General features: G+C 41.5%; 1 pseudogene; it reads right to left on the bottom strand.

The window, feature by feature from the left end:
• Positions 1-4,269: 4,269 nt before the first annotated feature.
• LOC127687991 (lysine-rich coiled-coil protein 1-like) lies at positions 4,270-17,421 on the bottom strand (annotated as a pseudogene).
• Between the last annotated feature and the right edge of the window lie 1,253 nt (positions 17,422-18,674).

Raw genomic sequence — 18,674 nt, 5'->3', positions numbered from 1 at the left:
CTGTAGCCTTCAGTCACCAGCTAAACAGAGACTCAATTCTTCCCTCTCCTATGAAGGGAGTGATTTCTAATAGATTCTATATACAAAGTTAGTTCTTGGAACACTAAGATTTAGTCCCTGTGTACAAACCCTGCCTTGAGTTCTGATGGACACTAGGCATTTTGCTGTTTGTTGAGCCCATGTCTGGAGCCATGTTGGTACTTCCGTGCCCTTCCTGGTTTAAACTCCCTTTGACCTTACAGACTCTTTTAACTCTTCTTTGGTAATCCCAGTATTCTGGAGCCTGAGGAGATGGGTTATGAGTTCAAGGCTAGTCTGGGCTTTATAATAGTTCTACTCCAGCCTTGCTATATAGAAACCCTGTCTCAAAAAAAAAAAAGCTAAACATTTAACAACAAAAGAAAATTTGTGTGTCCATAATGATATTAAACAAATACAGTAGCATTGGGGAATCAATCACAAGCTCTTTAGGGGAAAAGATCAGTTAATGAGTGTTTAAGAGGAAGAGAGCTACAAGTAGAAAATAACCAGTTAAGAGTCACTGTGGGAAAAACTGAGTCAAGTGGAAATCAGCAGCACACTTGGAAACAGTGAGTAAGGATTACTGGATGACAGGATGTGAAGAGACAGCAGCCATCACCACTACTGAATGCCCCTTTGGCCTCGCCAAGGTGACACACCTGTCAGGTGACTCTTGATGTGACATACTAGGCTATGCTGGGGCAGGGGAACTTTAAACCTGAAAATGAGGAAAAGACAACATAGCACCTTTGTACATTCTGGAAATGTGAGGTACATTCTGGAAAAAGATTTGCCTAGATTTTTTTAACTGTCTGTATCCTGAGAAACAAGGAAAAAAGAAAAGGACTGAAGATAAGAAAGAAGGCAGAGACCTAGAGACTACATTTGGTAGGTTCTCCTTGATTGGGTTTTAGATTTGGAAAATAAAAACAACTTCCCCAGGGATAAATCAGGAAATCTGAATTTTGGTAATGGTATAAAATTTATTGTCATTCCCAGAGTGGATAATTGGTATAAAGTTTTGGTTTGAGGTGTTATTTTCATTTTTTGGACAAGGTCTCATGTAACCCAGAGTGACCTTGAATTCCTTATGTAGCTATATACCTTATGTAGATCTTCCTGATCCTGCTTTTGCCCCCAGATGCTGGGATTACAGGATGTGCCACTGTGCCTGTCACTGTGTGAAGTATAAGACAACCTCAGTTATCTGTCATGTGCTCTAGGGAACAGAAAGGGATGAAGGAAATATGACAGAGGGGGCCAGTGAATAGGACACGGTGTTTCAAATTAAGAGTGAAGACCATTAAAGTATCAAAAATATTTCTACAACTAAAGCCACAAGTCTAGCTGGGTGTGGTCAACTTGACACAAGCTAGAATCCTGTGTGAAGAGGAAACCTTAAATGAGGAAGGGCCTCCATCACTCTGGCTGGTGGGCATGTCAGCAGGACGTGTTTTTTGTTTTTTTTTTTTCCTATCAGCTGTAGGAGTTCTCTGGTGGAGTTTTGTATCACCTCATTAGTCATTAGGGAAATGCAAATCAACAGAACCCTGAGATTTCACCTCATACAAGTCAGAATGGCTAAGGTTAAAAACTCAGGAGACAGCACGTGTTGGCGAGGATGTGGAGAAAGAGGAACACTCCTCCACTGCTTGTGGATTGTAAGATGGTACAACAAACTCTGGAAATCAGTTTGGCAGCTCCTCCGAAAACTAGGCATGACACTTCCGGAGGACCTGGTTATACCACTCCTGGGTATATACCCAGAGGATTCCCGAGCATGCAGCAAGGACACATGCTCCACTATGTTCATAGCAGCCTTATAGCCAGAAGCTGGAAAGAACCTAGATGTCCCTTCAGTGGAGGAATGGATACAGAAAATGTGGTGTATTTACACAATCGAATACTACTCAGCAATTAAAAACAACGAATTCATGAAATTCTTGGGCAAATGGTTGGAACTGGAAAATATCATCTTAAGTGAGGTAAGCCAATCACAAAAGAATACACATGGAATGCAATCACTGATAAGTGGATATTAATTAGCCCAAAAGCTGTGAATACTGCAGATATAGCATAACAAACTATTTCCATGAAGAAGTAAGGAGAGGGCCCTGATCCTGGAAAGGCTTGATCCAGCATTTTATGGGAGTACCAGGATAGAGAAAAAGGAAGGGGATGATTGGAGAATGGGTGGAGAGAAGAGGACTTATGGGACATATGGGGAGGGGAGAAATGGGAAAGGGGAAAGCATTTGGAATGTAAACAAAGAATATAGAATATTAATAAAAAGTCAATTTACATTAATCTTAAAAAAAGAAGCTAGACTGGCTGATCCCTTTGTGACATGTACAGCAGCATACCCTGAAGGAATAAAGATGTTAAGGCACAATGGAAAAAGAGTTATATGTCAAAGCTTCTCTTGGGGAGCTCATGAGGAGAACCAGCCCATATCGTAGGACCAAGGCACATAGGAACACAATGAGGAAATGGCTCAACATTTATATGATTCCTATCAATACGTCTCCTGGATTGTAATTTTATTATTGAGGGAGGACTCCATGGGGGTAACAGTTGGATTATGTTCAGCATAGTGTGCTATGCAAAAGAAAGGTTCTTAAAAGTGTTTGGGTGGTGATAATGACTTCAATGTCAACAATGAACCTGTCCCCAAAAGCCAATGAGTGTGTAACCATAAGTTTAAATACTATAGCTATCTTTCTCAGCAACTGACAGGACAATAAGACAAAACTTCAGTGAAGAATAAATGATCTATATCACATAATTAATCTTTAGCATTTACAGAATACCTCATGGACATTAGCTTTTTCAAAATACTGTGTTAAAGATATACATTCTTATCAAGTTCACGTTGTGAATTCACAATGGAGAATATTTTGGTTCTCAAATATTAAATGTTCACTGAAGGGAGGAATATCACCATGGGTTTTTTGACCTTATCAGAATCAAGTTAGAAATTAACAGTAATAATTTATTCTAAACAAGACTGGCATGTTAATCCCAGTGCTCTGGAGACAGAGGCAAGTGCATCTCTTGAGGCCAGCGTGTTGTACAAGTGAATCCAGGACAGTCGGGGCTGTTACACAAAGAAACCATGTCTCAACAGAACAAAGCAAAGCAAAGCAAAACAAAACAAAACAAAACAAAAAGATATTCTAAAACAAAACACAAAAATGTTCAAATAGTTAGTAATTTAATAACCTGCTCCTAAATAATACACATATGAAAATGAATCCATTAAGGACACTGGAGACATTGTACAGTGAGCAACAGAGATGCACTTACCCTAGGGTGTGAGACAATTAAGAAGGCACCTGGAGGGAACAGGAAGCTCTACTTCCCTGCTCCCTTCAGGAGGACTCAAAGTCATGGACATAAGGATTCAGTGAAAGATGTCTTAACAAGAGAAGCAAACTTAACCAAAGAAGGAAAAACAATTCAATGCACAAACTAGGAGGGAAAAGGGTTTTTTTATTTATTTATAATGTATTCAGTATTCTGATTACATATATACCTGCAGACCAGAGAAGGCACCAGCTGTCATTCTAGATGGTTATGAACCACCATGTGGTTGTTGGTAATTGAACTTAGGACCCCTGGAAGAGCAGCCAGTGCTATTAACCTCTGAGCAATCTCTCCAGTACTTAGAGGGAAACTATTTTTCCCAGAAGTAAAAATACTTTATTATAAACATTTTCAGAATATAAACTGATTTTGCGTGAGTCTCTGAAAATTTTCAAACTGTATGTCAGAAAAAATTATTATGTTATTTCACTTTCCAACCCAGAAAATATATTGCAAGTTAGATCTAAAAAAGGGAAATCTAAGTTGCTTCATACAGAAAGCCAATGAGCATAAAAATATGTGACTCAAAACTAAAAGAAACCCAACCAAGAAATAGATTCCACAAAAGCCATCAGTCAATCCTCCAATTTTAAATAAATGATCTCCCAAGGGAAAATAATTCCACTACCACCGCAATTTGGTCAATTTTTAACAGAGCCACTCTGTTAAAGGGAAATTCTACCATATGTAAGAAAAATTATTAATCTTTTAGAAAATACAAAAGTAATCTCCATGTGGGAAGCAAGCCCACTAAGTACTTCATTCTTACTCTGTCAGAAGTTGTAACCTATGTCCACGCATGCAAGTGAGATGAATATGAATGCAAATGAAAGCAAGCTCTTGACTGGTATTTCACTTGAGCCTGAGGAGATCTAGAGATCTTCAAAATCCAAGGAGAGACTGGTCCCAAAGCATCTACTCCTCTGTCCTTGGTTTCCTTCCTATGCTTACGGTCCTCTTTCTTAGATGATACATCTCATTTTTATTTCTCTTTTTGAGTCTTAAGATTTTCTGTACCATCTTGTAAGGTTTCTGTTTCTGCCTTTGTTTTCTTTCTTTGGATGCTCCTATGTTTGATTAAATCTATTTCCTCAGAACTCCATTTTGTCTCGTGTTTGGGCAGTTCTTCCTGCCTTTCTCTGCCCTCTTTTACATGTCTTTTCCTCTTCTGGTGCATTTGTCTATGACTGACTTGAGGGTCGATGGTAGTGTGACCTGAGCAGAGATGCTTGTGAACTACAGATTCTACACTATATGAGCCACAATTGTATTCTTGCTAACTAAGGTTCAAGGTGATTGGTTTTTCTGTGAAGCCATCCCTGGTAAACCGACAGTAGCACAGAGAGTTTAGTCTTATCTTGTCATGAGCTGGTAACCACTGAGGTACCCAGTCTTCTGTCTGTGAACTACTGCATGATCTTGGGTGGGAATGTTTGGTTCCAGACGGGAGTCTTTGATCAAACATTTTATATCTGGGCCAGGAATCAAACTCTTCTCTGTACCCACAGCTTTCCAAATACTCCCCTCTCATCCTTCTGAAACAAATCTTTGGTTCTAAGCCTCTGGCTTTCTGTACTTTAATATAATCTTCAAGTTTTATAATCTTCAATCTTTCAGGAACTTTTCTATGAGGCTACATCAGGGCAGAGAGGGTCTGTGATTGGACAAGATAAAAGGGGGCAGAGCAAGGAATATTAGAGGAGAAGAATGGACCTGTGTGGTGAGGCCCTATGTAGGTCGGAGCACCAACATGGAATCACATGTTAGATTATCTAAAGGTTAGAAATTAGGATAAAACTTGTAGTATAATTAATTGGCTCTGTTATTACTGGATTGGCATCTTGTAATAGTGTTTCTAATATCTATATATCTTGGCAGAGTAATTAATCAAAAGAGTCCTGTTCTACCTGGTAATTTGGGTATTGAGAGCTGGTGACCCGGGGTATGTGTGGGATTTGCATGGAATTGAGAGGAACTCATAGGACCCTACTGGGACAATGATGTTGTAACCACCAGTGCCAATACCAGAGTGGGACTGTGGCCTGCTGGTGCAGGACAGTTGGGGAGAGCACCTCCTCAGAGAGCTTGCAGGGCAAATGTTTTTATTATTTCCAGCAACAACCTTGGTTAAGAATATAGCCCAGGGCTTGATTAGCATGCAGAAGACCCTGAGTTTGACCTCTACAAGTTTGAGGGTAACCTGGTATACATAGCAAGCTCCTGGCCAGATCCCATCTCAAAACAAATGAACAAACAAAACAATGACAACAAAAAACAAAACAAAATATAAATTAGATGAAAGAGAAATCTCAGCAATCGCGGGATGCAGAGCTTTCTTAAATAGTATCCTTAAAATCATGAAGCCTAGATGTAGTCTTAAAGCTGGCTTAGTGGATAAAGTGGTTGCTATGCAAGCATGAGGACCAGAGTTCAACTCCCACATCACACATAAAAGCCAGTGTAGGGTGGGGGTGTTGGAGGGGAGAGAGTGTCGGGTAGAGGGGCATATACATGGAGGCAGAGGGTGGGACGAGGTTTGGGAATCTTTGGAGAGGGGTCTTTTGGGAGGGGGGAAAGTGGGAAAGGTTTTACCATTGGCAATGTAAATGAAGAAGATACTCAATAAAAAAAAAATGAAAAAAAAAATGGTCTATTACTCTAGCACTGGGAAAATGGAAGGAGTCAAGTATATCCCAGGAGCTCACTGATCAGTCTGAACATTAGTGAGCTCCAGGCTCAGGGAGAGACCTTCTCTCAAAAATTAGAGGAGGGCACCTACTTGGGCCTTTAGCTTCCATAGGCACACACACACAATTGCATGCCCCTGCACTTATTCAACACACACACAAAGAAGAAACACAAGTTAATATTTTTACAAAGGCACTGCAACCAGGGGAGGTGGTAGGTTAACTGCAGATCCTCACCTCTTCCTTGGCTCTTCAAAAACCAATCCCTCAGTCTTACCCCCAGCTCTGTAGCAACCATCTGTTGCAGCCTCCCTCTACCCCTCCACTGACTCCATCTCCAGTTGATCATACAGATCTTCTCCTCCTAAGTTCCCTCTCCTCCAGTTCATTGCTTTATTCCAGTCCCCAACTCGCAACAGGCATTCCCTGGAACATGTAGGTTACTCTGGCTAATGCAGATCCTCACTTCTGCCTACAAATCTTCAAGTCCATGTCTCCCAGTTTCATCTCCATACTTTAAAAACCCATACTCCAGGTAGGCAGTGATGGCTCACACCATTAATCCCAGTCCTCAAGATCAGAGTTCGAGGCTAGCCTGGTCTAAAGGGTGAGTTCCAGGACAGTCAGGGCTACACAGACAAAAACACTCTCTCAAAAAACCACAAAAAACCCCAACCAAACAAAGAAAAAACTGCAAGAAATAGATAATATTCTCAATACCTACAACGTACCAAAGTTCAATCCAGATCAGATAAGTAATTTAAACAGACCTATAACACGTAATGAAATAGAAGCAGTAATTAAAAAGATCTCCAGCTAAAAGAAGCCCAGGACTTAATCTTTTAGTGCACAATTCTAAGAGAGTTTTAAAAAAGAGTTAATGCCAAAACTCCTCAAATTATTCCACAAAACAGAAATAGAAGGAACAGTGCCCAATTCATTTTACAAGGCCACATTTATCCTGATATACAAGCCACATAAATACGTAAAATACAAAGAGAATTACAGTTCATTTCCGTTATATACATGCATGCAAAAATATTCAATGGAAACCAAATTCAAGAATGAACCAACATCAAAATGATCATCCACCACAATCAAGCAGGCATCATCCCAGAGATACAGGGATGGTTCAACATAAAAAAAAAAATCTGTCAATGAGCAGTGCCATGGTGACGCATTACTTTCATCACAGTACTTGGGAGGCAGAGGTAGGCAGATTTCTGAGTTCCAGGCCAGCCCGGTCTACAGAGTGAGTTCCAGGCCAGTAGGGAAATACAGAAAACAAAACCTGTCATGGAAAGAAAAATCTGTCAAGGTAATCCACCATAGAAATAAACTGAGGCAAAATGACATGATAATCTCATCAGATGCAGGAAATGTCTTTTTGGTAAAATCCACCACCTTTCATGATAAAAGTCTCTGAGAGAATAGGAATACAAGGGACAGAGCTCAGCATAATAAAGGCAGCAAGCCCATAGCCAGTGTCAACTTAAATAGAGGAAAACTCAAAGAATTCCACAAAAATCAGGAACAAGAAAAGGTTGTCCATACCTAGTCAATATAGTGCTTGGAGTCTTAATGGAGCAATAAGACAACTAAAGGAGATCAAGGGGTACAAACTGAGAGGGAAGAAGTCAAAGTATCTTTACTTGCAGAGGATATGATAGTATATGCCAGTGACCCTAAAAATTCCACCAGAAAGCTCTACAGATGATAAACATTTTCAGCACACTAGCTAGGTACAAAAGTAACTCACTTTTTAAAAAAAGCCTATTAGCCTTACCATAAACAAACAACAGAGGGACATTACATGAAGAACATGGAGTTGGGTGGGTAGAGAGGTTGGGAGGACCTAGGAGGAGTTGTGTGTGTGTAGGGGGGGTGGGGAATACTAGAATCCAAATATGTGGTATGAAAATAAAAATTTTAAATAAAACAATTAAACATAATGATGGGATGTGACCTAATCAACACAGGATTTAAATGCTATTTTAGTTGTCTACCAAGTGAAATGAAAACACCTGTCTATACAAGATTGACACAGTAATTTCACAGTTTTACTGAAATTCCCCAAATGAAAAACCGCCCAGCATTCAGACAACCACTGGACTGAGCACAGGGTCCCCAATGGAGGATCTAGAGAAAGGACCCATGGAGCTGAAGGAGCTTGTGGCCCCATAGGAGGATAAATATCATACTAAGTGAGGTAATCATACTAAGTGAGAGAATATCATACTAAGTGAGGTAACCCAGACTCAAAAGGTGAATCATGGTATGCACTCACTAATAAGTGGATATTAACCTAGAAAACTGGAATACCCAAAACATAATCCACACATCAAATGAGGTACAAGAAGAAAGGAGGAGTGGCCCCTGGTTCTGGAAAGACTCAGTGAAACAGTATTCGGCAAAACCAGAACGGGGAAGTGGGAAGGGGTGGGTGGGAGGACAGGGGAAGAGAAAGGGGCTTACGGGACTTTCAGGGAGTTGGGGGGCTAGAAAAGGGAAATCATTTGAAATGTAAATAAATTATATCGAATAAAAAAAATAATATGAACCAACCAGTTTTCCCAGAGCTCCCAGGTCTAAACCACCAACCATAGAGTACACATGGGGGGGGGGGGCATGGCTCCAGCTACATGTGTTGCAGAGGATGGCCTTGTTGGACATCAAAGGGAGGAGAGGTCCTTGGTCCTGAGAAGGCTCAAAGCCCCAGTGTAAGGGAATGCAAAGACAGGGAAGCAGGAATGGGTGGGTTGTTGAGCAGGGGAGGGAGAATGGGATAGGGTGTTTTCAGAGGGGAAACCAGGAAAGGGGACAACATTTGAAATATAAAAAAAGAAATTATCTAATTAAAACAAAACAAAACAAAAAGACAAGTATTTGGGGGAGGGGCAGTCAAGGAGAGTTTGAATAGTTTTCATCAGATACTTGAGGGTATTCTTTGCTGCTACACCAAAACTTGACAAGTAATATTTACTTAAAGGTTAAATAATATGGAATCTGTATCAGCTAATGCACTTAGTGAACTTTGTTCCATTATGAGGATAGGGAGGGCAGGATAAGTGAGGGCTGGGAGTCTGAATATGGTGAGGGAATATTATCTACACAGATGGAAATGCCCTCTAGAAACTCATTATTTTTTACAACTAGAATACTATTACTAAACAGTAAAAGTTAAGAATGTAAAAAAAAAATTATTGGGATGAGTCAGGTGGTGGTGGCAATGCATTCGTTTAGCCCTACCACTCAGAAGGTAAAGGAAGGTGGATCTCTTGAGCTTTCTGAGTTTGAGGCCAGCCTGGTCTACGGAGTTAGCTCCAGGATAGCCAGATACACACACACACACACACACACACACACACAAATACACACACTAAAATCTCTGTTTGGAAAAACAAAAACAACAACAAAAATTGGGTTTATAGATAGAAATGTGTGTCATTGTGGTGTTAGTTTTACAGATTTGTTCTTATGTCAACATTGAACAGTGTGCACATGAAGCAAACGCATCTACTATATGTCAGTTACACCTTAATAATAGGAATTGACAGACCTCTAGAGGTGAAACTCAGCATTCCACACAATAAGAGCCATCTCTGTTTAATAGAGACAGTGGCCATTAAGAGACAAATCCCAGGGAATTCCTGTTAGAAAAGTCTTGTAGAGAGTTCTTTATTACCAACACAGGACTTCCTTAGAAATCTCCATGTTCTGTCTCATGAATATGCATGAGCATGGGGAAAATCCATAGTTCACAGCGTCAGCATGATTAACACGGTAGATGAAGTCAAGAGGGTTAAGAGTCTCACTTCGGCGTCTGCCATCTTTGCTCCTGGATGGACCAGAGAGGCAACACCACGTACACGGAGATATGCCGAGTTTAACATTGCTTGGGACATAGCCCACCAGGCTTCTGCATGTCCTCAGGGCCTGGGCAGCTCTGCGATCCATCTGTGTGCCAGCCCTGTCCTGGGTCGTTTGCCCTGCAGAGTGATCTGCACTAGGAAATGCTTCCTGCAGCATCTGCCATCTTTGCTCCTGGAGGGACCAGACAGGCAATGCCAGGTACACAGAGACAACTTAAATATAACATTGTGTGGGAAAAGACACACCAGGGCTCCAACAGCACCAAGAGTAGGGCAGCCCATCAGCAATCTGTGCCAGTGGAAACAGTCATCCAGTGGTGCCGAAATAGTCTTATAGGCTCACAGGAGGTTCAAGCACCAGCCAGTGACAATAGGACTAACTAACACCAGAGATAACCAGATGGCACAAAAAACTCCACCAGAGAACTCCTACAGCTGATAAACAACTTCATCAAACTGGCTGGTTATAAAATCAATTCAAGTAAGTCAATAGACTTCCTATATTCAAAGGATAAGCATGCTGAGAAAGAAACTAGGGAAATGACACCCTTCACAATACCCACAACATTATAAAGTATCTTGGTATGACTCTACCAAACAAACGAAAGATCTATATGACAGAAACTTCAGGTATGTGAAGAAAGAAATCAAATAAGACCTCAGAAAATAGAAAAATCTTCCATGCTCGTGGATTGGCAGAATTAATATAGTAAAAATGGCTATCTTGCCAAAAATAACGTACTGATTCAATGCAATCCCCATCAAAATCCCAACTCAGTTCTTCATAGAGTTAGAAAGAGCAATCCTCAAATTCATGGAATAACAAAAAAACGAGGATAGCTAAAACTATTCTCAACAGTAAAAATCTCTTCTGTGGGAATCAGTATCCCTGACCTCAAGCAGTACTACAGAGCAATCGTGTTAAAAACTTCATGGTATTGGTATAGTGACAGGCAGGTAGACCAATGGAATAGAACTGAAGACCCGGACATGAACCCACACACCTATGGTCACTTGATCTTTGACAAAGGAGCTAAAACCATCCAGTGGAAAAATATAGCCTTTTCAACAAATGTTGCTGGTCCAACTGGAGGTCAGCATGCAGAAGAATGCAAATCGAAAATTCTTATCTCCTTGTACTAAGCTCAACTCCAAATTGATCAAGTACCTCCACATAAAACCAGACACACCTAAACTAATAGAAAAGAAATTGGGGAAGAGCCTTGAGCACATGGGTACAGGGGAAAATTTCCTGAACACACCACCAACAGCTTATGCTCTAAGATCAAGAATTGACAAATGGGACCTCATAAAACTACAAAGTTTCTGTAAAGCAAGAACAGTCTCAAAAGGACAAAATGGCAACCAACAAATTGGGAAAAGATCTTCACCAACCCTACATCGACAGAGGGCTAATATCCAATATATACAAAGAACTCAAGAAGTTAGACTCCAGAGAGCCAAACAACTCTATTAAAAATGGGGTACAGAGCTAATCCAAGAATTTTCACCTGAAGAACTTTGAATGGCTGAGAAGCAGCTTAAGAAATGTTAAACATCATCAGTCATTAGGGTAATGCAAATCAAAACAACCCCGAGATTTCACCTCATACCAGTCAGAATGGCTAAGATTAAAAACGCAGGAGACAGCAGGTATTGGTGAGAATGTGGAGAAAGAGGAACACTCCTCCACTGCTGGTGGGATTGCAAGCTGATACAACCACTCTGGAAATCAGTCTGGCAATTTCTAAGAAAACTGGACAGGACACTTCCTGAGGACCCTGCTATACCACTCCTGGGCATATACCCAGATTCCCCGGCATGCAATAAGGACACATGCTCCACTGTGTTCATAGCAGCCTTATTTATAATAGCCAGAAGCTGGAAAGAACCCAGATGTCCCTCAATGGAGGAATGGATACAAAAAAATTGGTATATTTACACGATGGAATACTACTCAGCAATTAAAAAGAATGAATTCATGAAATTCTTAGGCAAATGGTTGGAAATGAAAAATATCATCCTAAGTGAGGTAACTCATTCACAAAAGAACACAAATGGAATGCAGTCACTGATAAGTGGATATTAGCCCAGGAGCTCTGAATACCCAATACATAACTCACATATCAAATGATTCCCAAGAAGGAAGAAGAGGGCCCTGGTCTTGGAAAGGCTTGATGCAGCATTGTAGGGGATTACCAGTACAGAATAATGGGAGGAGGGTGGTTGGGGGATGGGCAGAGGTAAGAGGGCTTATTGTACTTATGCGGAGGGGGAAACTGGGAAAGGGGAAATCATACAATGAATCTAGAAGAAAAAAAAAAAAAAAACAGTTTCACCTAGGCTACTACCTTAGTTTTAAAGACTCACCAATAAACACTTAAGTATGTTGTATAATCTATCAACCCAAGGTAGTTTTATGTGTTAAAAATGACAGTAAGGCTGGAGAGATGGCCCAGCGATTAAGAGCACAGACTGCTCTTCCAGAGGTCATGAGTTCAATGCCCAGCAACCATATCATGGCTCACAGACATCTGTAAGAAGATCTGATTCCCTCTTCTGGGGAAGACAGTTACAATGTATTCATATACATAAGATAAATAATCTTTAAAATAAATAAATGATACTAAATGATATTATAATAAGTGCTCCTGTATGATGTAATGTTTATCATGATTAGTGACTTTATAATTAATCATTGGGGTAGCAAATCTCAGCTTTTAATTATAGATGAGGTTAGCTTATGTTCAACTCTTTTTGGATTAAGAAATTTTTAATGATGTATTTATCTTATATATGTGAGTACACTGTTGCTGTCTTCAGACACACCAGAAGACGGCATTGAATCCCATTATAGATGGTTGTAAGCCACCATATGGTTGCTAGAAATTGAACTCTGGACCTCTGGAAGAGCAGTTAGTACTTTTAACCGCTGAGCCATCTCTCCAGCCCAGATTAAGAATTTTCAAGAGCCTATAGCCCAGTGGTTCTAAACTTACATATCCTAAGACCACTGAAAAACACCAATATTTACTATATAAATTGAAAGAGGAATTACAAACCTTTTCTGATAGAATTGAAGATTTACATGAAAAATATTTCTGTTAGAATATGTGGAGTCCATTGAGGTTAAGAGATATTAAGGATTAGTGATTGTTGCTTCCTGTTATTTTTGATGTTATTTTTTATGTTTGTGTGCATATCTTCATTTGGGTTTGTTGGAAGAAGATTACTTTCTTGCTTTTTCTAGGGTGTAGTTTCCCTCTGTGTGTTGGCATTTGTGTTTCCATCTATTATCCGTTGTAGGGCTGGATTTGTGGACAGATACTGTGTAAATTTGGTTTTATCATGGAATATCTTGTTTTCTTCATCTAAGACAGAAACCTGTGGACACCCTGTTTCCCCTCCCCCTTAACTCTCACCTCCTCTCATCATATGCACCTGTGATTCAGTTACGATTATAGGCCACATTTCACTTTCCTCCTTAGGTTTGAGTATAATATTCTTAGTACCAGTTTTCAAGCTTCTTTCTTTCATTTTTTTTAAATAAAAAATGTTATAAGAACACATTCAATTTAAAAAGATAAAACAATATATTCTTCATTTACATTGCAAATGCTAGAACCTTTCTCGGTTTCTCCTGTCCCAGAAAATCCCCAACCCCTTCACCCACCCCCTGCCTCCAAGTATATGCCCCTCCACCCTCTACTCCTAGCTTACAACACCCCTCGATTTCTCTATATTGGAGCATCTATTGAGCCTTCACAGGACCAGGACCTCTCTTCCCACTGATGCCGGACAAGGCATTCTTCTGCTACACTTTTGGCTCTAACCATGTGTACCACTTGATTGTTTAGTCCCTGGGAGACCTGGGGTGTCTGGGTGGCCAACATCATTGTTCTTCCCATAGGGCTACAAACCCCTTCATCTCCTCCAGTTCTCCCCTCCAAGTCCTCCATTGAAGACCCCATGCCCAGACCAATGGTTGGCTGCTAGCATCTGCCTCTGTATCTGTAAGGCTCTGGCAGATCCCCTCTGGAGACAACCATAGCAGGCTCCTTTTAGCATACACTTCTTGTCGACCATAATAGTGCAGGGGTTTGGTTCCTGTTTATAGGATGAATGCCCAGGTAGGGCATTCTCTGGGTGGCCTTTCCTTCAGTTTCTGTCCCACACTTTGTCTCCATTATTGCTCCTGTGAGTATTTGGTTCCCCTTCTCAGAGGAATCAAAACACCCCTACTTCAGTTCTTTTTTTTTCTTTTATTAATTGAATATATTCTTTATTTACATTTCAAATGTTATAGTCCTTGCAGGTTTCCCCCTTCCCCATTTCTCCCCTCCCGGAAACTCCCAATCCCTGCTCTTACCCCCTGCCTCCCAGAATATGCTCCTCCACCCAACCCACTCCCACAACCCCCAATTGATTTCCCCACACTGGGGTCTCTATTGAGCCTTCACAGGACCAAGGACCTCTCCTCCCACTGATGCCAAACAAGGCATTCCTCTGCCACTATTTTAGCAGGAACCATGTGCACCCCTTAGTTGATGGCTTAGTCCCTGGGAGCCCTGAGGCATCTGGATGGCTGACATCATCGTTCTTCCCATGGGGTTGTTAACCCCTTCAGCTCCTCCAGTCTACCCTTCAACTCCTCCATTGTGAACCCCATGCTCAGTCCAATGGTTGGCTGCTAGTATTAGCCTCTGTATCTGTAAGGCTCTGGCAGGGCCCCTCCGAAAGGCAACCAGAGCAGGCTCCTTTCAGTATGCACTTGTCATCCATAGTACTTTTGGGGTTTGGTGTTTACCAGGTAGAACACTCTCTGGGTGGCCTTTCCTTCTATCCCTGCTCTACACTTTGTCTCCATTATTGCTCCTGTGAGTATTAGGTTCCTTTTCTCAGACGAACCAAAGCACCCCCACTTCAGTTCTCGTTCTTCTTGAGCTTCCTGTGGTCTGTGAATTGTAACTTGTTTATTTTGAGATTTTTGGACTAACATCAACTTATCAGTGAGTGCATACTATGTGTACATACTTTTGTGATTGGGTTACCTCACTCAGGATGACACTTTCTATTTCCATCCATTTGCCTAAGAATTTCATAAATTCCTTGTTTTTAATAGCTGAATAGTACTCCATTCTGTAGACATTTTCTGTGTCCATTACTCTGTTGAAGGACATCTGGGTTCTTTCCAGCTTCTGGCTATTATAAATAGGCTGCTATGAACAGAGTGAAGCATGTGTTCTTATTATATGTTGGAACATGTTCTGGGTATATGCCCAGGAGTAGTATATCTGGGTCTTCAGGTAGTACTATGTCTAACTTTTGATGAACTACCAAATTGATTTCCAGAGTGCTTTTACCAGTTTGCAATTCCACCAGCAATGGAGGAGTGTTCCTCTTTCTCCACATCATCTCCAGCATCTTCTGTCCCCTGACAGCTAACATCAGAGATAACTAAATTGCAAAAGTTAAATGGAACATCATTACCAACAGAAACCAAGGCAATATGGCACCATCAGAACCCAGTTCTCCCACAACAGCAAATCCTGAATACTGCAACACATCAGAAAAGCAAGAGCTGGGTTTAAAATCTATCCCAGCCCATGGGACAGTCACCAGAGTCCTGGATCCACCTAGGGGAATGGCAAGAGAGAAGACAGACACAAAAGAACTAGAGAGCAAGTCTGAATCTGATCAAGCTGTCAATCTTTAATTTTCACACAAGGCATTATAAAGGCAAGCAAGCAGGTGTGGGGAGGGGTGAAGGGGGAAAGTCATTGTATTTGAGGAACAACCTCAGGAGGCTAGCATCATATCTCAGGAACAGTTTCTCAGAATTGTCTCTCAGGGTCTCAGCTAAGATTTGGCAGGTGCAGTAGGAACTTGGCATCATATTTTGATCATGAGGAGGTGAGGTGGAAAGGAGTTGCTATGGTAACAACCACAGGTGAGCTTCATTTGTTTGAGCCCACTCGGGTGAGCTCTGTACCTACTAACCATCTAGCTTACTTGGCTAATCTTTAAACTGGTCCATTTCCTGCTAAAAGCAGCCTAGAGAAAGCAAGCTGGAAATGGCTGAGAGTAGGGGTTTTTTGAGATCCCTGTGAGAATAGCTCCTGGCAAAAATCACATCTCATGATGCTGATAGAGGACTTCAAGGCCATAAATAAGTCCCTTAAAAATATAGGAGAATATGGGTCAACAGGTAGAAGGCCCTAAGAAGAAACACAAAAATACTTTCACACTTCTTTCAATCCATGTCTTCAAAGGTGAACTTTTCCCTCCAGGATAATGACAATTGCAACATGTTAGCATGCCCTAAAAGACCTGGCTCTTGCTAACTCCTCTCAAAGACACCCTGCAATACCCTCTACCTGCAATCATCCTCCATGCCAAGGATACACAACTAGTTATTTTAAACTTCTTTCATCAGTTCCAATACTGTTCTGTTTGGGACAGGAAGCTGGGACTCCTTACTGGCTATTATTCAAAGACCTTCCAGCTTCTGTCTATGAGTGGACTATTCTGGTAACACTGAAAAGTATTCCCAAAAAATGGTATTAAATTCCACTATAAACGTGTTTACTAGCAGAGCACAGATTAAAAGCGTAAAGCATGCCTGTGAACTCTGCACTGGGAAGGCTTTGGGCAGAGACTGCATAAGTTAAAGTCCAGCCTGGGCTATATAGTCAGCTCCTGGTCAGCCTGGGCTACATAGTGAAACCCTGTCTCAAACAGAAATAAGTGTGTGATGGCACAGGCCTGTGATCCCAGCACTCAGGAGACAGATGCATGAGGACTACAAGTTACAGGCCAACCTAAGTGTCACAGGGAATTCCCAGATAGTGAAGCCCTACTTTAAAAAATAGTTTTATTCCTATTACCCTGGATTGTTTTGCCATGTTTTCCCACCTCATCTGTTGAAACCAACAGCTGTTTTCATGCCTGGGAGCCCAACACAGCCAGTACAGAGAAGACATTTCCTAAGTGTTATCTAAGTGAATGAACTCACCAGGGAGGTCCAAGTTAATAAAATCTTTTCTCTTGTATCACCCATGGAGAAACTTAGCACATTCATTACACAAAATAATGAATCAGTGATGCAACCAAGTAGCTTGGAAATAGAAAGACTGCTCATAGGAATTTTTATTTCCCTCCCAGAGTCCATCAAATTAATTATGAGCACATATTTGATGTGGGGGCAGAGGACATGCAGGGGGATACCACTAACTGAAACACACTCATTTTTATTAGACTGTAGTTTTATTGCAAGGTAGGTTTTCTTTCCCCCACACTAGGCTGATATCTGCACTGTCCAATCCAGTAGGCGCTACCTATAGATGGCTATTGAAGTTTCAGTCCATTAAAATGAAATAGAATTTGTCATTCTATTCTTCTGTAGCCACATCTCAAGTGCCCCAAAGCCATACCTGTCTGGTGGCTGTGACGCTGCACAGTACAGACACAGACATCGTTAGCAGCACTGTCTACACAATTACAAAGATGTCCTCAGAAAGCCTGACTTACTTCTTAGCTCCCAGGATCCTGGTGCTCCTCTGCTGCTTACTGGATGTGGGTCCCGGGTCTAGCAAATTGCAAGCACATGAGTGAGTGCCAGGGACCTTTGTACCTCATCCCCAAAGAGATGAATCCCCCTGTGCCTAGATGTGAAGCTGTCTACATTGTACAGACGGGTTGACAATATCAGAGCTTTCATCATTACCCATTCTCAAAACCCTATCCTAGATGGAGGCTCGAAAAGAAAAGACGGAAAAATATGCACATATGTAATATATTATACAGCAACGGGAGGCACTAGGGATGCTGAAGGATTATGAATAATTACAATATGTCGAGGAACTGAGTCCGAGGATACGAGGAATAGGCAATAAAAATAAAATGGGTGGGGGGAGTAAGTACGTGGATCTGATATAAAAGGGTGGGGCCTACTGGGCTCTGAATAAAACCAACTATGAATTCAAGACAAAGGCAAAGAACCGTGTGTTCTCGGCTCGACAGTTCTATCTCCAAAGTATAATGGTCACACCAAGAAACTTGCAGCGTTGACTGCACCGAGTCTGGAAGACATCACTCCCCCTCCACGCCTAACAATTTCACCCAAGGGCTCTGGCCAGATTAAAGCCACTTCCGCTCTGCTCGCCTCTCCCGGATGTGGTCTCGGCAACTACTAGCCCTGCTCTGAACATCCACTTCTGCCTAGTGACTTCAGAGGGGGCTGCAGAGGAAAAGGAGTCACATGGACTCATCTTCAGCTTCCATTGAGGCCCCGCCCCCATCGCTACAGGAGAGAAGGGAGGCTGACTGGAAGAGAGGGTTGGAGCAAATGGGAGGAGTCTGAAGGTCCTCTGAACCTGCATTTGCACAGCAGGTCTCACCCATCCCAAAAGTGGTCTTACAGATGCTAATGGGGTTCAAATCGCACTTTTCTTTATTGATCTTAAATTACAGACCCATTCTCTTCCCCTTCCCTCCCAGATAGCTCTTTCAGTGCTGAGGGTGCAGGCAGTGGCTGAGCAGAAATACACTTAACAGGGGCAGATCTCTCCTTATCCACTAACTTCATGCTTCCACACCTCTGGATTTTCGGTATTTTCCCTGGAAGACATGACCTCTTTAGCCAAGATCGTTAGGGGGACATTAGGGGAACGATGCTTGAGCCTCTCCCTGGGGACTGTGACAGGGTCTCTCATAGTGACAGTGCTGG

Source organism: Apodemus sylvaticus, chromosome 6 (assembly GCF_947179515.1).
Source record: "Apodemus sylvaticus chromosome 6, mApoSyl1.1, whole genome shotgun sequence".
NCBI classification, from domain to species: Eukaryota; Metazoa; Chordata; class Mammalia; order Rodentia; family Muridae; genus Apodemus; species Apodemus sylvaticus.
The sequence above is the reverse complement of the archived record's forward strand: the minus strand, read 5'-3'. Positions and strand labels throughout refer to the sequence as shown.